A 21,708-nucleotide genomic window follows, 5' to 3' on the forward strand; every position below is an offset into this window, starting at 1 on the left:
GCCCTAAATGCAGAAGGTCCCAGGAAGGAAAGCTGCTTGTACTGGCATAAATCTCAGTGAGAGGAATGGGCCTGCAGATCCAGCCCTCTATGGCCAGTGCTTTTTGTCCAAGAACTGGGTGGAAACAATTTAGCATAAGCGACATACTTTAGCAAGAAAAAAAAATTACCACCCATCAAAGCTGCGGATTTTGATATGAAAAACTGAATTCAGCTCATCCCTCTGCAATAAAAAGAGGTGCTCGTGTGAGATTAAAGGCATGGGAAACTTGGGCAACGGGAGGGCGAACAATTACGTTTGCTGCTTCTATCGTCCGCCACTCACACCAGACATTTTGATTTGAAGCTGTGACCTCTGAGTGGAGGAGACTGTCTGAGGGGAACCCGGAAGAGCTGGACCTTATCCTCTCAACCATATTCCGGGCTCATACAAAAATATATCACAACATTCCCTGGTTACAAATATGATTTGCCCACAAACGTTTTACCAGCACCCAGGGCTATTTTTGGGCAGGAACGCACAGGAACGGAGTTCTGGCTGGCTCCCGAGTTGGCCACACCCAGCAGGAACTCATTAGCATAATAGGCCACACCCAACAGCAGAAACGCATTAGGATTGGCTACATTAGGGGTGTGTGGCCTAACATGCAAAGGAGTCCCTGCTACAAAAAAGCCCTGGGTTGTTGTTGTTTTTTGGTTAAAAACTTTTATTTTTCTTGGAAGTAATAACATGTTCAAAATATTTTCCATTTAACCAAAACCTTTTGTCTTCCCACCCCTCCCTCCAGTGGCTTCCCGCAATGCGTCCCCCTTGTTCTCTTTCACTCCAGTATATCTCAAGATAACACATTTTAGCTTAATATTGTTCTAGACAATAAATTTTGTTTTACATCCCAGTTTTTCTCTAAATACGTTTTAAAGTCATTCCATTCTTCAAAAAATTCTTGGTCTTCTTTGTTGTTCAATTTTCTCGTAATTTTGTCCATTTCTGCCATGAACAGAACTTTACGTAACCATTCGTCTATTTCTGGTATTCTCTCTTGCTTCCAGCATTGTGCATACATCATTCTTGCAGTTGTTATTAAATACCAAAGCCCTGGGTTTTGACAACAAACAAGGTCAACAGAATAAGAAGCAAAAGGTGGGTGTGTCTGGATGACCACACTTCTGCGAATATGGGGTGTGTGGCCTAATATGCTAATGAACTGTGCTGTCAGGGGTGTGTCCTAATAAGCAAATGAATTTCTGCTGTTGGGTGTGGCCTATTACGCTAATGAGTTCCTGCTGGGCTTTTTCTACAAAAAAAGCCCTGCCAGCACCTGATGACTCTCATCACCTTACAAAAGATTCCCTGCCTGGTCGCTTGGAGGCAGTGCTTATTCGCCAGAGGTGATCAAGCAACTGGCTACTGGCCAGGCAAGACATGGCTAACATTCCACACACACCTGTTATGGCTACACACAGGGCCAAATTACCCAGGGTGCCTGACTATTTCTCCTTGACGTTTGTTTTTTAAAATGCAGTCTCAGAAGCTGCTGCCAACGGAGTCTGGAAACAGAAGCAGAGAGGGTTCGGAACCCTTTCCCCTTATATGATCTCTCTCTTTAAACAAACCACTCTCCCCTCTAAACTGCTTCTTTTTCTGCGAGGTAGAAGATACAAGCACCTGTGTTCTTTCCCACGCAAAGCAAAAAACAAACAAAACCCAAGCCAAAAACAGCACAAGGTGGCAATTTTTAGCAATAAATATGGAGCAAGGTTAAGAATCTCTTCCTTATAACGATAGTTTACTGCTTTTATAAGCCTGTAGCCTCTGTTGCAGCATTTTGGAAAACCCAAAACATCAGTGAGATATTGTTGGCCCTCATGTTTAGCTGTGAAAAACATTTTTATAGTCGTGCAGAAATGTAAACAATTTCGGTCTTTCAAAAGCTCGCCCCGCCCAAAGCATCCTTACCTTCCAAATACTTATATCTCATTACCGTTCTCAGAAGATCGGTTAAGTATTTCTGCTACCAAACTCCGCGGGGCCCTCACTTGAGAAAATCTTTAATCTTTTCAATAGAGCAGCCCACCAACAGGATAACTGATATCACACCATAATGCTTTGCAGAATAACTTGGGCCCCAAAGAGACTGCAGTTCGCGTTTAGAATACCGAGAGTAGAAAAAGAAAAGTACATGACGACAGAGGGCTGAATGCAAGCGCAGTAGAAGTAGGGGTCATTTCCTGCTGGAGCGTGGTGGAGCAGTGCTTCGGCAGTAAGGAGCCCCCCCCACGACCATTCCTGGCCCGCCTGTGCGGGTGGACAGGCCAGGGAAGGCCTGAAGAGCCCCCCGCCTCCGGGGGGGATTTAAATGCCCCAGATGGGGAAGGGAGAGAAAGGCATTCTAAACATGCCTGCCCTTTGTCAGGGATGTGTGGCATATGCCAATGACTTATGCAAATGAACTCCTGCACCCAGGGGTCATTTCGTAGAAAAAGAGCTAGGGGGACTCATTAGCATAACTCATTAGCATATGCCACACCCCCTGACATCACCGGAAGTGTGTCCTCCCCACAGCCGGCGGCGACCTCCAGCGGGCACCAGCAGGGAGCTCCAGGCCCCGCCCTCCCGCACCTCACCCGGGGGGATGGCGTCCCCCCGCGTACCCCCCCAAATGACCCCTGCCTGCACCTCTTTTTCTACAAAATGACCCCTGAGTAGGAAGTCATGTTGGAGGAGTAAAAAGGGGTTCTGTTACGACTTAAACACTTTGGGCATGATCCATGGAGAAGTTCTCTGGTACAAGCCCCAGGGAAATGAGTAGATGCTATGTAAGAGCCTGGAGCTCCCATGGATTTTTCTGGAATTAGCGCAGAAGGGTTTCTTGGTGAACTGTGCCCTGAGTCTCCAGGTATGCTCTGCCCAGCATGAGGAATGCATCTCCAAAACCAGGTTCTTATGCCTTTTACCTGTCTGCGAAGCTGATCTAGGTACCGATCTTGTGGAGGGAGCGACGCTGCATTTGGCTTGAGCCAACAGGGTTCTCTCAAAGGCATCTGTGATAGGAAGTAGGGATGATTTATGCACACGGGCTAGCTGGGATCCAGCTTAGAGACGACAGAAAGAACATGCAACCCCTTCCGGGTGGTCTTCCTCGCTAAACGGGCTGGGAGATCTTATCCTGGGCTCTGGGTGTGTTTCAGTGTGCAATGGAGCCAGTCTTGTCTGAAGTGATGGGAGGGCTCCTTTCGAACGGCGGTGGAGATACACTTGAGGCGGCCCTGTTAAATGAACACAGGAAGCTGCCTTCCGCTGAATCCGACCCTTGGTCCATCAAGGACATCAGTGGCTATTAGCCACAAGGTATAGATAGGGGCTCTGTGGCAAGTGATGCTCTGTCATCTTGGTGCTTGGGGGGGGGTCAACAGTGGGAGGGCTTCTAATGTCCTGGCCCCACTGGTGGACCTCCTGAGGGCACCTGGTATTTCTGGCCACTGTGTGACACAGAGTGTTGGACTGGATGGGCCTTTGGCCTGATCCCACACTGGCGTCTCTTATGTTCTTATGTTCTTATGACAGTATGATACGTTTGGTAGTTAGCTGATTTGAACTCAGCGTTATGATCCGCTTCTCTAATGCAACGTCATAGAGAAGTATTTTTGTATGATGTTCTATGCATCTTCTGTGTTCAATATTTCACTTATCGCACGGTTGTACGAGACCGATGTCTTTCTTGTTTTGTGTATATGATGTAATAAACTCAAAATTTTAAAGGGGGGGGGGAGGACAGTATTGTCAACTCAGGTTGGCAGTGGCTCTCCAAGGTGGCAGGCAGAGGTCTTTCACATCACCTGCCACCTGGTCCTTTCAACTGGTGATGCCGGGGATTGAACCTGGGACCTGGTTCTTTACCATTGCTGGCCGGAAATCTCTGCCCCTGCCAAAAGCATGCACCAAAAAGCATTTGGAGATGGGTGATCCACCATGTTTACTATTCTAATTTCCCTCATAAAAGGGGTAAGGTGTGTGTCGTATGGTGGGGATCGGTCCTGAAAGGAACAAGGTCTCACTTTAGAGCCGTTGAGAGAAGGAAGGCTCAAATGGGCACCAGTCGGGGTACAGTTATGTCAGCATTCTACAAAGGACCACACGGGCAAGCAAAGAGTGACATGCAGCAAGCCCCAAAAGGGAACCGAATGACAGATGGAAAAGGAGCGGAAAGGAGAAATGAACCGTGGAAAGGTCCACAGACACACAAATGGATGGTGCCAAGTTCCCTCCCTTGCCCCCGTATCTTAGGTCTTTCCCCCAAATGATTCTACGAATGCCTTTTGGTGAGATGGCGTTGTGACGGACAGAAGGCTGTCCCACCCCTGAAGGGGAAAACACCACTCGCTTGAGCCTATGGGAGTGCTGTTCCAAGATCCAATCACCTTTGAGAACGGGGTGTGTGGAATGTTGGAGCAGCACTCCCATAGGCTCAAGTGAGTGGTGTTTTCTCCTTCAGGGGCAGGACAGCCTTCTGTCCATCATATGTTTCCCCTTCAGGGGTGGAATAGCCTTCTGTCCATCACATTTATCACCTGAGAATGTGGCACAGAAAGGGGAAGCCATTCCCCCCCCCCCCCAGTCAGGTTATTCTGTAGGCACTGCTAAATGGGTGGGGAAAGCTAAGAAATAGATATCCCCCGTGGAAAGTGGACTTTAGTCCCAGTGACTGTCCAACAAACATTTTATTAGCCAGTTCTCTCCCAACATCTGGGAACTTGCAGAAGACTATTCTGCTAAGTCGAGCTTTTGGACAGAACTAACAGCTGTTGCAGATGCTGCCTAATCCTTTTCAACATCTCTGATGCTGTTTTAGATATTTTAAATATGTTATGTTACAATAATTTGTTATCATTCTATGGTCATTGCTTGAGCACTGGGTGGTTTGGCCCATGTCAAAACCCTATGTTTGCTATCTGATAGTTTGCTAGCTAATAATCTGGTGGGTTCAGATGTGCCCGGACTAATTCAGTGTATTGGATTCATATGACTGTGCTGTTTTCTCACATGACTGCGGCACAGTTTCACAGCAGATTCCCCCTCTCGCCTTCCCGGCCACTCATTTGCACTTGCCTCTTGTTTTAAAAGGAAAACAGATAAATGGGGGGGGGGGGAATTATTTTTGCGTTGGGATTTACTACTTATATGTCTCTGGGTGCTTCTTAGGATGGCATGTGATTGGCATGAATTGGCAAGTATTTAGTGTCTGAAGGATCTGAAACAGTCATAAGGTGACAGTCGGTGCTAATTGGCTCATTTTTAAAACAGAGGTATTTATGTAGTATATTTTTATCTCAGCCTTTCCTCAAGGAGCTCAGACGTACTCAGAGGTCATTTCGGGGGGGGGGATCGGGGGGGAACGCAGTTCCCCCGGGTGAGGTGCGGGGGGGCAGGGCACACGATGAAGCCCCACCCCCTGCTTCTGGCTGCCCCGCTTCCGGCCCTCATTCAGCCAGGAGGAGGCAGGAGAAGAGGGAGGATAAGTTGCTTCCTCCCCGCCTCTCCCCAGGGAGGGCCTTGGCGGGGCTTCCTCACACTCCTTGCAGGTCCACCGCCAGGCCTTATGATGTCAGGGTGTGTGGCATATGCTAATGAGTTATGCTAATGAGTTCCCCTAGCTCTTTTTCTACGAAATGACCCCTGGATGTACTAATGTTGGTAGCTAAACTAGATGCTACATCTAACTTGGTGCTGCCACAAGACTTGCAGACACTGAGCAGCTGCAAGTTCAAGGCATTTTCCAACTAAAAACATCAGAAAAACCACCAGTTCTTCACAAAATATCAATATAAGAAAGAAACAATACAGGGACATAAAAACAGCATAAAGATAGCCATAAAACAGACCTCAGATCTGAAGCAGATGTTGTGGCTGTTGTTACCCCCTGCAGTGTTGTTCTTTGGTCAATTTTGAACATTCAGACTGGAAAAGGTTAATTTTTTTTAATTTGACATTTAATTTTAATTTTAACCTGATATTTATATGTATTGAATTAATAAGGGCTGTTTCATTCCTTCCCACTGCTGAGGTGGGAACAAAAGGCCTTTCTTTGAGCTGCACACAGATTCGGAAATCCTCCCCCCTCCCTTTATGATATGTTTGGTTTTGCTCGGAACCGATTCCTGAATGGAACTTGGCAGACAGAGGATAAATATGTGGAACAGGAAAGGAAATGATGACATGATGGTTTCCCAGAAAAAAGAAAATTGATATGCTGATTCAGAAATGCTCGCAGACCCTCGAATGTGTAGTATGCCGGTGAGGATGAACAGATGTACATTCCCATAAGTAACACCAATGGACCGTCACAAAAGAACTCCATGCATCGAGTCAGTACATGTACCTTCAAACCCAAAAGGAGTTGGATCGCTTTTTATTTCGTGCCTCTTGACTTTAACTGCAGGAACAAGGGGACCTGTGTGGAGTTTGCAGATAACAAGAAGATTGGAAATACTATTACAGGTCACTTGTGTGCTCTCGCAGAGCGGAAAGGAATGGGGTTTGCGGCACATGAAAAAGACGAGATTTATTTACCATGTAAAACCATCAGTGAAACAATCAGTTTGCAAAGGTGGAAAGAAAAGACACTGTGTTAGCACCTAGAAACAATTTGTGCCTTGCCTTTGTTTGATTACCTGCAATTCTGAGAGAAAGTGGAATAAAGCCCATGGATGTATTTATGGCATTGGCTATTCCTACCAGATCTTAGCTAGGTACCCAACAATGGAAACCATGCAGCCCCCTGCCATGAGCGTCACATATCTTCCCATAATTGTGATGAGAACTCATTTGACAAACATTAACATCTTTCTATCATTCTTTATCGCCTGCCCAGGATTATGTAATACTTATTTCACTTCACATTGAACTACCTTTTTTTTTGGAACTGGAAATGCAACCACAAGCCAACAGCCATTTAAACTGCTCCAATAACCAAATGGCATCCCATGATAAATACAGCAAAAAGTACTAAGTACATGGCTCCACGTGTGAGCATTTCATGACTGCTGGTAAGAATATTTGTAGAAAAGAGCAAGAGTCCAGTAGCAGCTTAAAGACTTACAAATACGTGGCAGGGTATGAGCTTTTGTGAAAACTCATACCCTGCCATATATTTGTTAGTCTTTAAGGTGCTACTGGATTCTTGCTCTTTTCTACTGCTACAGACTAACACAGCTACCCATCTTGTTTAGAATATCGTTAAGCTGCTGATGTGCTGTTACTGAAATGTGAAAGCTTTGACATGCTGTAACTGAAACCTGAGAGGCTGGCCTTGAAGAAGAAAACTAGGAAATGGGGAAAAGGGTTCCAGAGGAGATCCGGGAAATTACAGGCCAGTCAGTCTGACGTCGATACCAGGTAAATTGGTGGAAACCATTATTAAGGAAAGAATTAGTAGGCATATAGATGAACAAAACCTACTGAGGCAGACTCAGCATGGGTTCTGTAAGGGAAGATCTTGTCTCACTAACCTGTTCGTGTTCTTTGAGGGGGTGAACAAACATGTGGACAAGGGGGATCCAATAGATATTGTTTACCTTGACTTCCAGAAAGCTTTTGATAAAGTTCCTCATCAAAGGCTCCTAAGTAAGCTCAAAAATTATGGGATAAAAGTCCTTTTATGGATAAAAAACTGGCTAATCAATAGAAAACAGAGAGTGAGTATAAATGGGCAATTTTCTCAGTGGAGGGGGGTAAGCAGTGGGGTACCGCAGGGATCAGTACTTGGTCCACTGCTTTTTAACTTGTTCATTAATGATTTGGAGTTGGGAGTAAGTAGTGAAGTGGCTAAATCTGCGGATGATACGAAGTTGTTCAGGGTGGTGAAAACCAGTGAGGATTGTGAAGCACTCCAAAGGGATCTGTCAAGGATGGGCAAGTGGGCGTCAACATGGCAAACGGGGTTCAATGTGGCCAAGTGCAAGGTGATGCACATTGAAGCCAAAAATCCTAAATATAAATACACGTTGATGGGGTCTGAACTGGCAGAGACTGATCAAGAGAGAGATCTTGGAGTTGTAGTAGATAACTCACTGAAAATGTCGAGACAGTGTGTGACTGCAATAAAGAAGGCCAATGCTATGCTGGGGATTATTAGGAAGGGTATTGAAAACAGATCAGCCAATATAATAATGCCCCTATATAAATCAATGGTGAGACCTCATTTGGAATACTGTGTGCAGTTCTGGGCACCACACCTTAAAAAGGATATTATAGCTTTGGAAAAAGTGCAGAAAAGGGCAACTCGAATGATAAAAGGGTTGGAACACTTTCCCTATGAGGAAAGGTTAAAGCGCTTAGGGCTCTTTAGCTTGGAGAAAAGACGACTGAGGGGTGACATGATCGAGGTTTATAAGATTATGCATGGGAAAGAGCAGGTAAAGAAAGAGGTACTTTTCTCCCTTTCTCACAATACAAGAACCCGTGGGCACTCCATGAAATTGCTGAGCGGTCGGGTTAGAACGGATAAAAGGAAGTACTTCTTCACCCAAAGAGTGATTAACACATGGAATTCACTGCCACAGGAAGTGGTGGCGGCTACAAGCATGGACAGCTTCAAAAGGGAATTAGATAAGCATATGGAGCAGAGGTCCATCAGTGGCTATTAGCCACAAGGTATAGCTAGGGGCTCTGGGGCAAGTGATGCTCTGTCTTCTTGGTGCTTGGGGGGGGGGGTCAACAGTGGGAGGGCTTCTAATGTCCTGGCCCCACTGCTGGACCTCCTGATGGCACTGGTATTTCTGGCCACTGTGTGACACAGAGTGTTGGACTGGATGGGCCTTTGGCCTGATCCAACATTGGCGTCTCTTATGTTCTCTCTTATGTTCTTATGTTCTTAATAACCAATGAAAAAGTGTACAGTGGGAGGGCTTCTAGTGTCCTGGCCCCACTGGTGGACCTCCTGATAGCACCTGGTATTTCTGGCCACTGTGTGACAGAGTGTTGGACTGGATGGGCCTTTGGCCTGATCCAACATTGGCGTCTCTTATGTTCTTATGAGTGAAGCCGGCACCCTGTGCCAACATCTCTCTTCATTAACGGCTCTTTACTGATGACTATGAAGAATTACAATGGTCCTCTGTAAATCACTGCCAAGATGGATTCTTATATTACCAGCTTATTGAGTAATTATTCAAACTACGGGTGTGCGTTCAGGCAATAGTGAGCCAAAACCCCCCCCCCGGAAAATATCTTATCGGTATTTTCTGGATATTTTTTCAACCAAATATAAAGGGATTGCCTTCCCTTTAAACAGCTTCCGGATGAACTCGCTGCTTCAGAGTTCACTCACGGTGCAGCTTGCAAAAGGCATTTAAAGGGAACGCGTTCCCTTTAAACGCCTTCCCCCCTCCATTGGAAATAATGGAGGACGGAGGGACCTTCTTTGGGGGCTCATAGAATCGGACCCATTGGTCCAATGTTTTTGAAACTTGGGGGGGGGGGTTGAGGAGAGACACCAGCAGTTATGCTGCAAATTTGGTGCTTCTAACTCAAAAAACAGCCCTTGCAGATCCCCAGATACCCTCAGATCAATTCTCCATTATACCCTATGGGGACCATTGACTATAATGGTCCCTATAGGGTATAATGGAGCTGAAAATTTTTGGGAATCCCGACTACTTACTAAATCTGAATACCATACTAGTACTGGGATTTGGGAATTTCAGGAAATACTGATATTTTTCTGGTTCAATATACCCAAACCTGAACAATAGGTGCGTTGTCGTCTATTTTTTTGCACACCCCTAATTTGAACTGGTACTGGTACATCAATATCATAATAGTCTTCCCACATGTAAAAAATAAAAATAAAAGAAGTGATACTGTCTACTATTTTTTCCAAAACCAAACTAATACAAGCATAATTAGCCAGAGTAGGTGCATCCTAGTTTCTTATATCTCAAAAGAGAGTAAGCCTTCAAGATCAAGGTACACATCACATCACTGATCTCCGGTGTTTGTTCTTATCATAGTTCAGTTTAACTACGAGGTGTTTAGGAGCCGCCGCATCTTCTTCCTCAGATTCAGAATCCTCTGAGGAGCTGCCAAACTGGTACTTTGTGATATGTAAACTCCTTCAACCAGGGCTATTTTTGGGCAGGAACGGAGTTCCGGCTGGCTCCCAAGTTGGCCACGCCCAGCAGGAACTCATTAGCATCACAGGCCACACTCAACAGCAGATACTCATTAGGATTGGCTACATTAGGGGTGTGTGGCCTAACATGCAAAGGAGTCCCTGCTACAAAAAAAGGCCCTGGGTGTTGACAACAAACAAGGTAAACAGAATAACAAGCAAAAGGTGGTTGTGGCTGGATAACCACACTTCTGGTAACATGGGGGTGCGGCCTAATGTGCTAATGAGCTGTGCGGTCAGGGGTGTGGCCCAATATGCTAATGAGTTCCTGCTGGGCTTTTTCTACAAAAAGAGCCCTGCCTCCAACTGATTTTTCATTTAGTATTTAATCTTTGATGTCAGCACTGTAAAATAAATTTTTATACTGATGTAAATAATTTTTATGTGCTACTCGGGAGCCACGTACCTAGTACTTTCTGTTGTATTATAGTGTGGTTCGGCTACTATTGTATCCACCAATCCCATGATAAATGGCAGGGGCGCAGGCAGGGTCACCAGCCACCAGGTGGGGCCCTGGAGTCCTCTTCGAGTCACATCTGATCTCCAGACTACAGAGATCGGTTCCCCTGGAGAAAATGATTGCTTCCCCAAATTCTGCCTCCCCCTGGCACCACTCCCAGATCTCCAGGAATTTCCCAAGCTGGAGCTGGCAACCTTAAGCATAGAACATACCTCTTTCCTCCCTCTGTTTCATTGCACTGGGAGTTCCCACTGCTGCTGTACTGCTCAGTAGCCTCTTACCAGATAATACATGCCAAATTACCCTATTAAGTAACGTCTCTTAGAACTCCGTTTCTTCCCAATGGTCCACAGACCACACTGGGTTGGGTCTGTCTTGGGCTCTTCCCCTCCTATTTCCCCGTAATTCTCATGCTGTCAAATCCTTCTCTGCTATCACAGAACACCCGTGGCAATTGGCACACTCCTTCAGTATCCTTCATATTATGCACCATCAAAGAATGCAGCACACAATCGAATATAAACATTATGCACCAAGGTAACCCAAACTTTGCAATTTATATAGATCACAAAAGCTAGCTGAATGTCGTATGTTTTCTTGGTTCGGTTGCCAGCTCAGGGGGGGAGGGGAATTCCTGGAGATTTGGGTTGCAGCTTAAAGAGGGCATCGTTTGGGGAGGGGAGAGACCTTGGCAAGGAATAATGCCATAGAGTCCACACTCCAACGCAGCCATTTTCTGCAGGGGAACTGATCTCTGCCATCTGGAGATCAGCTGTGATTCCACGGGACCTCCAGGGCCCACCTGGAGGCTGGCAACCCTTTTTTTCAGGCTGTGCCAAACATCACTCTTCACGTGCAAAATGTTTCACTGTCTTTTTGGGTGATCTGCTTGCCCTCGCCACGCTCTGGTGGATCCGGCCGGTGTCTTATCACAAAGGGGGAACCGAGGGTGAGAGGCATGGAGCAGCGCAAGGCAATTCAGAAAGTCTGCGGCTGCGGTCAGACACACTAGATCAGTGGTGGCGAACCTATGGCACGGGTGCCAGAGGTGGCACTCAGAGCCCTCTCTGTGGGCACGTGTGCCATCGCCCCAGCCAGGCCCAGACCATCATTAAAGTGTCGAATTCTCTGCCAAATAATTTTAAGTAAATGAAAGCATTTGGGATTGCTTTCCTTACTTTGGATCACCTGAAGTTAATGTATGAGTGGTTTTTTCTAAAGTAAAACCTCCGTATTCAGGTTAAATTGCCGTGCGATAAATAAGTGGGTTTTGGGTCGCAGTTTGGGCACTCGGTCTCTAAAAGGTTCGCCACCACTGCACTAGATCATCCACTGTCAATGCACTTTCCAACTCGATTTTGCCAGTTCACACAATAAAATCTAGTTGCAAAGTGCATTGAAAGTGGATTATTTCGTGTGTGTGACCTCAGCCTGTGATTTGAACACACAGAGTGGTTTGGGGGGAAAAAACACCTGGCGAGTCTTGCAATTCTGGTCTGACTCTGCAGCTTGCAATAGTATGCTGGCACGGAGGGTCTTACACCTGACCCCGCCTCTGGAGCCATCGAGAGCAACAGGCAGAGAGATTTTTCAAGTCCCAAGGCCAGCTGTATGGGTGTCCGTAGAGAAAGGGAAGCCGCTAAGGGGGAGTTAGTGTGACTGTACCTTTGGTTAGAGCAGAGGTGTTAGTTGTGGAGCTGATGGAGGAACCTAGGGAAAAGCGGTGGGTAACGTCCCTTTCTTTAGATTCTGGATCTGGGAGGACAAACAGGCGGAGGTCAGGGAAGGGTTAGAGGCAAGCAAGCAAAGAAAGGTACACAGGAAGGAAAAAACGGCAATTAAGAAAGTGCTTTGGAGGGGAAAAAACACTAGTTCCCATTTAAAGCTGCAGTAAAGTCATTACCGATCAGGACCTGTTTACATGAGCAGGGTTACCCACAGCTTGACAAGTTGACTCAAGGTCTGCTGTACTCAAACAAACGTGGGTCACACGGAACTCCGGGGAGGTTTAACCACACTATAGCTCTGCACTCATGTTGGCCAATGCTCCCTCTAAGCTGTGGAGTTTTGTGAGCAAAAATCCTACTTTGTGAGCTAAATTAGTTTGCTCTGGAGCCATCCCTTCCTGAGCCAAGACAAAAATCTGCGAGCTGGAGGCTAAAAAACCTGTGAGCTAGCTCACTCTAACTCAGCTTAGAGGGAACACTGCTCATGACATAGGTATATATAGGTCAGAGGTCCCCCGTTTAGTGCCCTCAGGTGACATGGCACCTGCTGACACCTTCCCTGGCATCTGTCAACTTTTTTTAAAGTGGGTGGGCCAGGTAAGGCTTTTGCCCAGCAAGGCTTCTAATTGGTCACTGAAGATTTGATGGGCTGTGCAGATTTTTTTTTAAAAAAACATTGCCTTGGTAGCAGCTGCCCCACACCACAAGGATCTTCACTGCGTGAGCATTGCAAAGGTCAGCTGTGGCTAGGGTTGCCAAGTATTACCTCGATCCAGAGCAGGGGACTCCTGGGTTGCTTCTGGAGAGTGTGCGCACGCCGTATCCACGTCACACGAAAGTGGCGCGATCACGCAGGGCACGCTGGGGGCGGGGCCATGACCATCTGAGGGAAAACCGTAGAGTTTTCCCTCAGATGGTCATGGCCCCGCCCCCAGCGTGCCCTGCGTGATCGCGCCACTTTCGTGTGACGTGGATACGGCGTGCGCACACTCTCCAGAAGCAACCCAGGAGTCCCCTGCTCTGGATCGAGGTTTGTGTCAGTCATTTTGTGGCTGTGCCCACCACGCTTTGTCAGAATTCCAAACGTTCCTGCAGGCTCAAAAAGTTCTGAGGACCCCTGGTTTAGGTTATATAACCTCACTCTGGCATGCTCCACTACCCTAACACTACTTATGACTGCTATGAGCCCAATGCTCCCTATACGCTGTGGAGTCTTCTGAGCAAAAATTCAACTTTGTGAGCTACTGTCATTAAAGTTGTGAACAAGCTACTTGGCTACTGCATCAATTAGTTTGCTATGGAGCCCTCCTTCCTGAGCTGAGACGGAAATGTGTGAGCCAGAGGCTAAAAACCTGTGAGTTAGCTCACACTAATTCAGCTTAGAGGGAACACTGGTGTCCGCCCCATGTTACTATGGGACCTCTTGAGTACACAAAATGCACAGGGTATAGACTTCATCCATGGAATCAGGAGCACCACTTTCCCAGGATTCCTGATTGTGCAAACAGAGCTTTACATACATAAGAGGTAATGGTAAAGGTTCCCTTGCTCGAAAGCCAGTCGAGTCCGACTCTAGGGTTGCGGTGCTCATCTCCGTTTCAAAGCCGAAGAGCCAGCGCTGTCCAAAGACGTTTCCGTGGTCATGACTAAACACCAAGGCACACGGAACGCTGTTACCTTCCCACCAAAGTGGTCCCTATTTATCTACTTGCAATTTCTTGCTTTTGAACTGCTAGGTTGGCAGGAGCTGGAACTAGAGATAGGATACCTCAAATCAGGAGTGCAGCGGCACCTTTAAGACCAACAAAGGTTTATTCAAGGTATGAGCTTTCGAGTGCATGCACACTTCTCAAATACGTAGAATGGCAAAAACAAGGTTTAAACTTATAGCCAGAGAATGAACAGCAAATTTACGACCAACGTTTGTCGGTCTTAAAGGTGCCACTGGACTCTAAATTTGTCGTACTGCTTCAGACCAACACGGCTGACCAACTTGATCTATCTTCATAGGATACCTCAAACAAGTTTAGAGAGGTGGCAAACAAATGGTCTACATAAATAAATACGAAACTGAATGCATGTAGTCAGGGGTGGGACTAGCAGATACAATCCTGCTCTCCAATATATGTGGTCTAGACACACATTTCTCGAATGTTCGGAGTTATCCTGGCTTTCCACGGAATTGGCTGCATTTGCTGAATGATAACTTAGCACACCGTGTGTGCAATCATTTGGTCAGCCTGCCACTGATATTGTCTTTGTCCTGCCAAGCAGTGATACGGATTTCACCACTCTCCTGCATCTTCTAGATTTTCAATCAGGTGCTGAAGTATGCTAAAATTCTCTTCAGTCCTTGGTATTAGGATACTTTTGACCAGTTTATTAAACGATTTCATGAGTACTGTAGTAAGTGTCCACTTGATAAAAGGCCGAGTTTACTCACTCTGTCTGGTCATTAATAGGCCAATGACATTTAACTTTAAATTCTGAATCCTGCCCAAATCTGTAGGCCCCCAAATGATTACCATGATCTTTATACACTGAAGCAGAGATATTTCTGAAGTCCATCATTATCCCGGGGCACCTCAACCTGCCCATACTCTGACCGATTTCACACAAGAGCTGCGCCGCGGTCGTGCCTCTCTTTGCCCCGCTTCTATTGGTCAATTTCCCAATCGAAGCTGCATGGCCACATCCTATTTTTTGAGGATCATGAAACTGCGGGGAAAATTGGGTGAAGCCGTGGGTCAAAATGTGGCCGCGCGGCTTTGAGTGGGAAATTGACCAATAGAAGCGGGGCAAAGGGAGGTGCGACCGCGGTGCAGCTCTTGTGTGAAATCGGTCTCTCCAATTTAGCCCTTTGTTCATCTAAACAAGTTTGAAAGAACAGTGAGGTAAAGAGTTAACTCAGGAGAACTGGTCATGTAAACAAGCCCTAGGAATGGCAATTGAGATAAAACAGTACTTCTTAGGAGAGTCAGAGCTGGTATGGACTTATGGACAAGGATGGCTAACAACAGAAACAAAACAGCCAACACTTTCGGGTTAACTTGAGTGGGACCCTGCACAATAGATGGAGATGAAAATGACGGTGAATATGAAACATTTTGTTGCCTAGCCATACGCGGACTTTCAGAGGTGTTCATTTGCTGGACTACTGGGGTGAACCATATAATCCAAAATAAAATCCTACAACCTACTCCAGTGGCTTCAAAGCAGGTCTATGGGTCTATTTTGGGAGACAAATAGTTGAACAACTCTGTGCTTTTCTCCAGATAGATGAAAAATATTTAAGAGATAATGAGCAAAATATAATATGTAACATTCTGAAATTTAATTCGGGAATGCCGGTACAGGCAGCAGTCTATTCTGAATTCTGATAGGTTTGTGCAAATGTGTATGTGCCAGATAGCAACTCCCCATGGTAGCAGGCCCACAAAACCAGATCTCCAGCCATTCTGTGGATATTTAAGTAATGCCCTTGACTCATCTGAGTGTTTATGGAATCAGATTTCTATGTGGGGAAATAGGGTTGCCAGGCCTCCTGCTATGGTGGGACATTCCCACTGATCATCGCCATCACCCACTGCAGGGATAAAAAAAACCTGAGCAAAAAAGGCATATAAATAAAGAAAAAGCTGTGGAATGGGACGCTAAACAAGGCAAAAAGCTGATTATGCTATGAAACAATTTAAATGATCAGTCAATGCAAATTACAATATGCAAATAATACAAAATAAAATAAGTATACAATAAAAAATTGTGAATAAATTGTATTAGCTTTGTTTCGAGCATCTTCTACACGTATCTTCTACACGAACCTTTTTACACACATGCACACACTTGTGTTTTCTGTGTTTCCAATCAGTCAGAAAGAATTCAATATTGTTCTTAATAGAGCATAAATCTTCAGACGGGCAACCAGTCACGGGTTTTAGCTAGATCAGTCTTTAACATTACAGAGCTGGTGCAGAGTTGTACGTTCATTCACAATTTTGTATTGTATATTTATTCTATCATGTATTCTTTGCATATTGTCATTTGCATTTACTGATCATTTAAATTTTTTCATAGAGTAACAGGCTTTTTGCCTTGTTTAACATCCCATTCCACAGGATAAAAAAACCCTGCCGCCAGCCTCTTTGCTGGTACATCACTTCTGGGCAGAAACAGGAAATGACAATGGGTAACTCTAGGAATCGGAAACTCTATGGTAAAGCCATAGAGTTTCCAGCGATTCCTACAGCTACCCATGGCACAACATGGAAATGGCACGGTGAGATCATAATATCACATGTCCCCATTTTTCCAAACAAACCCCGCCCCCAATTCTCCTGCTGGTTTACAAACTCAGCTTGGGAACCCTAGTGCGGAGAGAAACAATATATGTCTGCTGTATAAATGTAGATCAATTTAACTGTCATGGCTTTGCCCAAAGAATTCTGAGAACTGTAGTATAGAGAACAAGTTCTTACAGTTCCCACAGAACTACAGTTCCCAGGACTCACAGCATCAAAATAATGACTGTTAAACCAGTTTACATTAGCAATGTAGATATGCCTAGAAAGGCATAACTACATTTGACTGTTTCTCTATACACAGAGTCAATTCTAACCTTCAGTATTTGCTGTTGATGCTAGCTTCCTACACCTCACCAATTAATGCAAGAGGCCTAACTACAGTTTTTGTGGTGCTTTATATGTGTTGGAAGCATTTGATGCTAAGAAACTGCAGGAAAAAGCTTATGAACTGCAGGATTTATGCAGAGTGGCAGCCAATGTTTTCGTAGTTTAGCTACGAGCATCAATATGTACTAGCTACTTAAAGTGGACCATGGTTTGTATGGCTTGGGCTTAGTCTAGACCAATTAAATGGGGACAGTCCATCGCCCACAAAATTGTGTGAATAAGCCCAACGTCCCAGCCATCTAGTGACGTTTATACCTCGTGCTATGGGCGTGTCCAGTCATTTGTTTTTTCTCAGAGGAAACTATTACTCATATCCATTTTTTTAATCAGGATGTTCACTGATTTTTGAGGATGCTTATGTACTTTTAAACTATCTGCCCATCTCTTGGAGGCTAACTGATGGTCAACAAAAATGGACCCTCCATGTCCCCTCGCTACAGCTAAAAAACCTATCTTACAACACTGGAGAGATAAATGCCCACCTCCAGTAATTCAATGGACTGAGGACAACTTTATCAATATCTGACTGCATGACGTATAGACAACAATGGTGTACCGACTTATTTTTCTTTATTTGGAAACCTTTTGCAGAAACTTATGTGTAGATCTGCCTTCACTGTTGTTATATTTTTGTCATTCCTTTATATATACTTTTTAAAAAAAGTTGATTTGGGTTTCCCCGCCTTTTTCCTGTTTTTTAAATACATAAGAAAAATTAAAAATACCTTGTTCTACTAGTGTGCCAAGAAGAAATGTCATTCAGCGCATTTATTGAAGACTTTACTCTCCCCTAAATTCATTGGACTCAATGGGCATTGAAGAGCGTAACTGCTTACAATTGCACTGTAGGTCTAGTGTAAGGGTAACCCAGAACTACCCTTTTTTGCCACCCCATATTACTGTATTATCTCAAGTGGTGGATTGACATGCAGTTCCATAACGTGTGCCCAGGGGCACCATTCTAAATTCTCATGTGGCATTTCCAGGGTTCCCCTGTTGCCCACTGATTAGGACTGCCCCTTCCTGTGCAAACAGGATGCAGAGATTCGTTCATTCTTCTTTCAGGTCAGAAACTGGAAGTGCTTCTATGGAGCTCCTGACCCCAGCAAGATGGACATGGGATATGCTTCAATGCAAAGTTGAACTCTACCTAGCAGAAGACTGGCCATCCTGTTAGGTTTAGTTGCTTTTAACATGGGGCTGAATTTCTCTAAATGTTCTAAAACAGGGGTGTCAAACATAAGGCCCGGGGGCCGGAACCGGCCCGTCCAGGGGTCTTACCTGGCCTGCAAGCAACTGGTATGTATGGAAATTTAAGGTACTCTCCCTTTTATGGTATCCATGGGGGAAAAACCTAGTCTTGCATATGATTAAATACATTTATTGGGGCTTTTGTGGGTTCCCCAGTAAATCAATTGCTTTCACTGCTGGGAATCAATTGCTTTTGTTTGTATTTTGAGTAAAAAATAATATTGTTAATTGGGTTTGCCTGTGCCCCTTAATAAAGTTAGTATCTCTGCTACCTGGCATTACATTTTATGGCACACATGGCCTGGCCCGACAAAGTGACATTTATGTCAGATGCGGCCCTCGTAACAAATGAGTTTGACACCCCTGCTCTAAAAATTTTCTAACGAGTTTGTGACTGCAGTTGTAATGGGACCATGATACATTCTGCTTGTAAAGGTTTTCCCAGAGTGCATCCCCATGCTAAGAGATCCTTCCCTTGGTACACTTTTGCATCTTAGGTGGCTATTTACAAGCCAATAAAACCGGCAGCCTATCTGTCCAAAGCACCCCTTTGCAAGTACACCATAAACAAGCTATTGAAAAAGCAGACTGGCGGAGTCTAGATGTGTACACCAGACGAGGACACTGTGGAATGGAGACAGCACGTGGGAGATGCATGGCTGGCGAGCAAGTGGCGATCAGGTTTACCTTTGGGTGGAGCTCTGCGGTTCGAAAGCCCTTGCAATGTAAACCGCTTTCTAGCAAGAGCTGAGCGCTCAAGGTTAAGGCTGGTGGAAGAATCGGCTAGGAGAAAGAGGCAGAGGGAAGAGAAACGTAAGGCAGGAGGGGTCGGACTTAGCAGCTGATGGAGAGAGCAACGATTGGAGAGCTCGCGGAGGGCAAGGACGCAGCAGGGAGAGGAACTGGGGCGGGCCGGGGTAGTGACGATGCTGCGGGTGACTGGTTAGGAGGGCGAACCAGGAAATCAAACTAGCGGGCCAAACTCATCCCTCTCATGCAAAGGGGATGCATTTGGCCAGCTCAGTTTCATCTGACAGCAAGAATGGAATGGGGCGGGAGATATCGTTTTTGCAAGGAGTACAGGTCAGCAGTGAGAGAACTCCAAACAAGTCGAAGATCAAGCAGTGCCTTTCCTTGCGGAACGCCGCAGCTCCCACTGTTGTGGATTCCAGATGGCAGAGGTCAGTGGCGTTCATTAGAAAGGAAAAACGATCAAGCCTTAGTTTGGATGCAGGAGATGTCTTTAAGTAGGGCCCGAGGCAGGGGCCTCTGACCTGTTCTATAACGAGAGCTACTTCGGAGTAACGGAAAGTACCCCAAGCTATTAACGTCTCCCCCACACAGACACGGAGATGTGTCAGGTCAGTTGACTGAGCCTTCCCAGGTATTTGATGCTTCTGAGAGTTGTATTCTCTTGCAATCTTTTCCTGAATCTTCAGGACAGAGTTGCCACTGCCGGGATGGGACGTTCCTGGAGATCTTGGGGCGGAGCCTGGGGAGGGGAGGGACCTTAGCCGGGATGTGATGCCATAAAGTCCACCCTACAAGGCAGCCATTTCCCCCCCGGGGGGAACACATCTCTGTAGTCTGGAGATCAGCTGTGATTCTGGGAGATCTCCAGGCCCCACCTGGAGGTTGGCAATCCTACTTCAAGGGGCTGCACGAGGTGGTGGGAACTATCTCCCAAACTGCCTGCTGGAGACCTGGGCTTCCCAAGTCCCCCCGGGGGGCGGGGAAACCCCCGCCCCAGAGGCCCGTTCCCCGCCACCGGCGGATTGGGCCCCGGGGGGAACCCCACCCCGACGTGCGCGTCACCCGGAAGTGATGCGACCACACCGGGCACACTGGGGGCGGGGCCACAGCCATCCGAGGGAAAACGCTATGGTTTTCCCTCGGATGGTCGTGGCCCCGCCCCCAGCGTGCCCGGCATCGTCACGTCACTTCCGGGTGACGTGCGTGCGCCGTGCGTGCACGGCCAGCCACAGCACAGGAGTCCCCCGGTAAGGAGATATTTCGACTTGGCAACCCTATGGAGACCCCTGGCTGTGGTCGCCATGAAATGTTTCATAGCTACAGATGACCAGAACTGCTCACTGCAAAGACCTTCCTCTCCCCATGCAACGTTACACTGCCTATACAACTCCTTCATCCATCCCAAATTCCTCAATGTTGCCGTCAGTTTGCAGATGTCCCCCACATCTGCTTATTTTATAAATGTATTTACTGCTTTTCAACTTTAAAAAAAAAAACCACCCTTCCAAATGAGTTGTGCGGAAAAGGAAAGAACACCACACTTAATTTTTTTAAAGAATCAAAAGTGACCGACACGATTAAAAACAACTAAGAATTATACCATTCCATTCCAGATCATTATTTTAAAAAGCCCAATCACAGCACTGATATCAGGAATGGAGGGAATATATATACACACACACGCACACACACACACACACACATACAAATAGGATTGCCAAGTCCATCTTCCACCCCCAGTGGGGGAATTTGGGGGCGTTCCTGGAGGGGGCGGGGCATCCCCGACGTGATGACATCACATTGGGGACGTCCGCCACCCCCCCTGCCCGTGCGCCAGATCTCCAAAAACGGCAGTTCCCTGCACTTAAAGGAGCCGGCGTTTCCCCTTTAAGAGCAGCCACGTTTCCCTTTTAAGAGCACGAAGCTGGCATTTCCCTGCAAGCTTGCGGAGATCAGGCTTGGGAGGAAACATGGGTTCCACACACTTAAAGAGAGAGAGATGGGTGGCTGTGGGTGTTGGAGGTGGGGCTTCCCCCGCTGGCCATCTGGCTGGGTTCGGGTACAACCCCCCCCAAAACGAGGGACCCCTGGCAAACCGGGGGGTTTGGCAACCCTATATAAAAAGGTTGTCTTTGCCTGCTAGAAGAAGAAAAAGAAGGGAAAGGGGCTGGTTTAAAGATATTTGGCTGGTAAACCCATCACTTCCTTGGTCTGGCCCGTCGCAGGCAGGATCCAAGCCAGCTTGAGAGGCGACTGGTGTCATGCTGGGAACAAGGCAACCCTTTGGGGCATGGCTGCCCCGTTCACTGGGCCACTCCCCCCGAAGTCGTCTGCGTGGCTCAACTGGACAGGAAGCAAACACAGCTGCTGCCCTAGCTCCTCTTTCTCGTTGATCTAAGGCAAGTTCTTCTGGTAAGCGGGGCTGAGAGCCAGTGCGGTGTACTGGTTAAGAGTGTGGGACTAGTACCTGGGAGACCCAGGTTTGAATCCCCGCTTGTGCCATAGAAGCTCGCTGGGTGCCCTTGGGCCAGTCACGCTCTCTCAGCATAACCTGCCTCACGGGGTTCTTGTGAGGATAAAATGGAGGAGAGGAGAACGGTGTAGGTCACTTTGGGTTCCCATTGGGGAAAGAAAAAGAGGAGGAGGAGGAGGAGGAGGAGG

The 21,708-nt window shown here is 46.5% G+C and overlaps 1 protein-coding gene across 1 annotated transcript in view; it reads right to left on the reverse strand.

The window, feature by feature from the left end:
• LAMP3 (lysosomal associated membrane protein 3) overlaps positions 1–21,708 on the reverse strand; it is an 81,231-nt gene that overhangs the window by 46,476 nt on the left and 13,047 nt on the right. The window lies entirely within an intron of this gene.

The sequence above is a fragment of the Gekko japonicus genome, unplaced genomic scaffold (assembly GCF_001447785.1).
Source record: "Gekko japonicus isolate JY-2015 unplaced genomic scaffold, Gekko_japonicus_V1.1 scaffold842, whole genome shotgun sequence".
Classification (NCBI taxonomy): Eukaryota; Metazoa; Chordata; class Lepidosauria; order Squamata; family Gekkonidae; genus Gekko; species Gekko japonicus.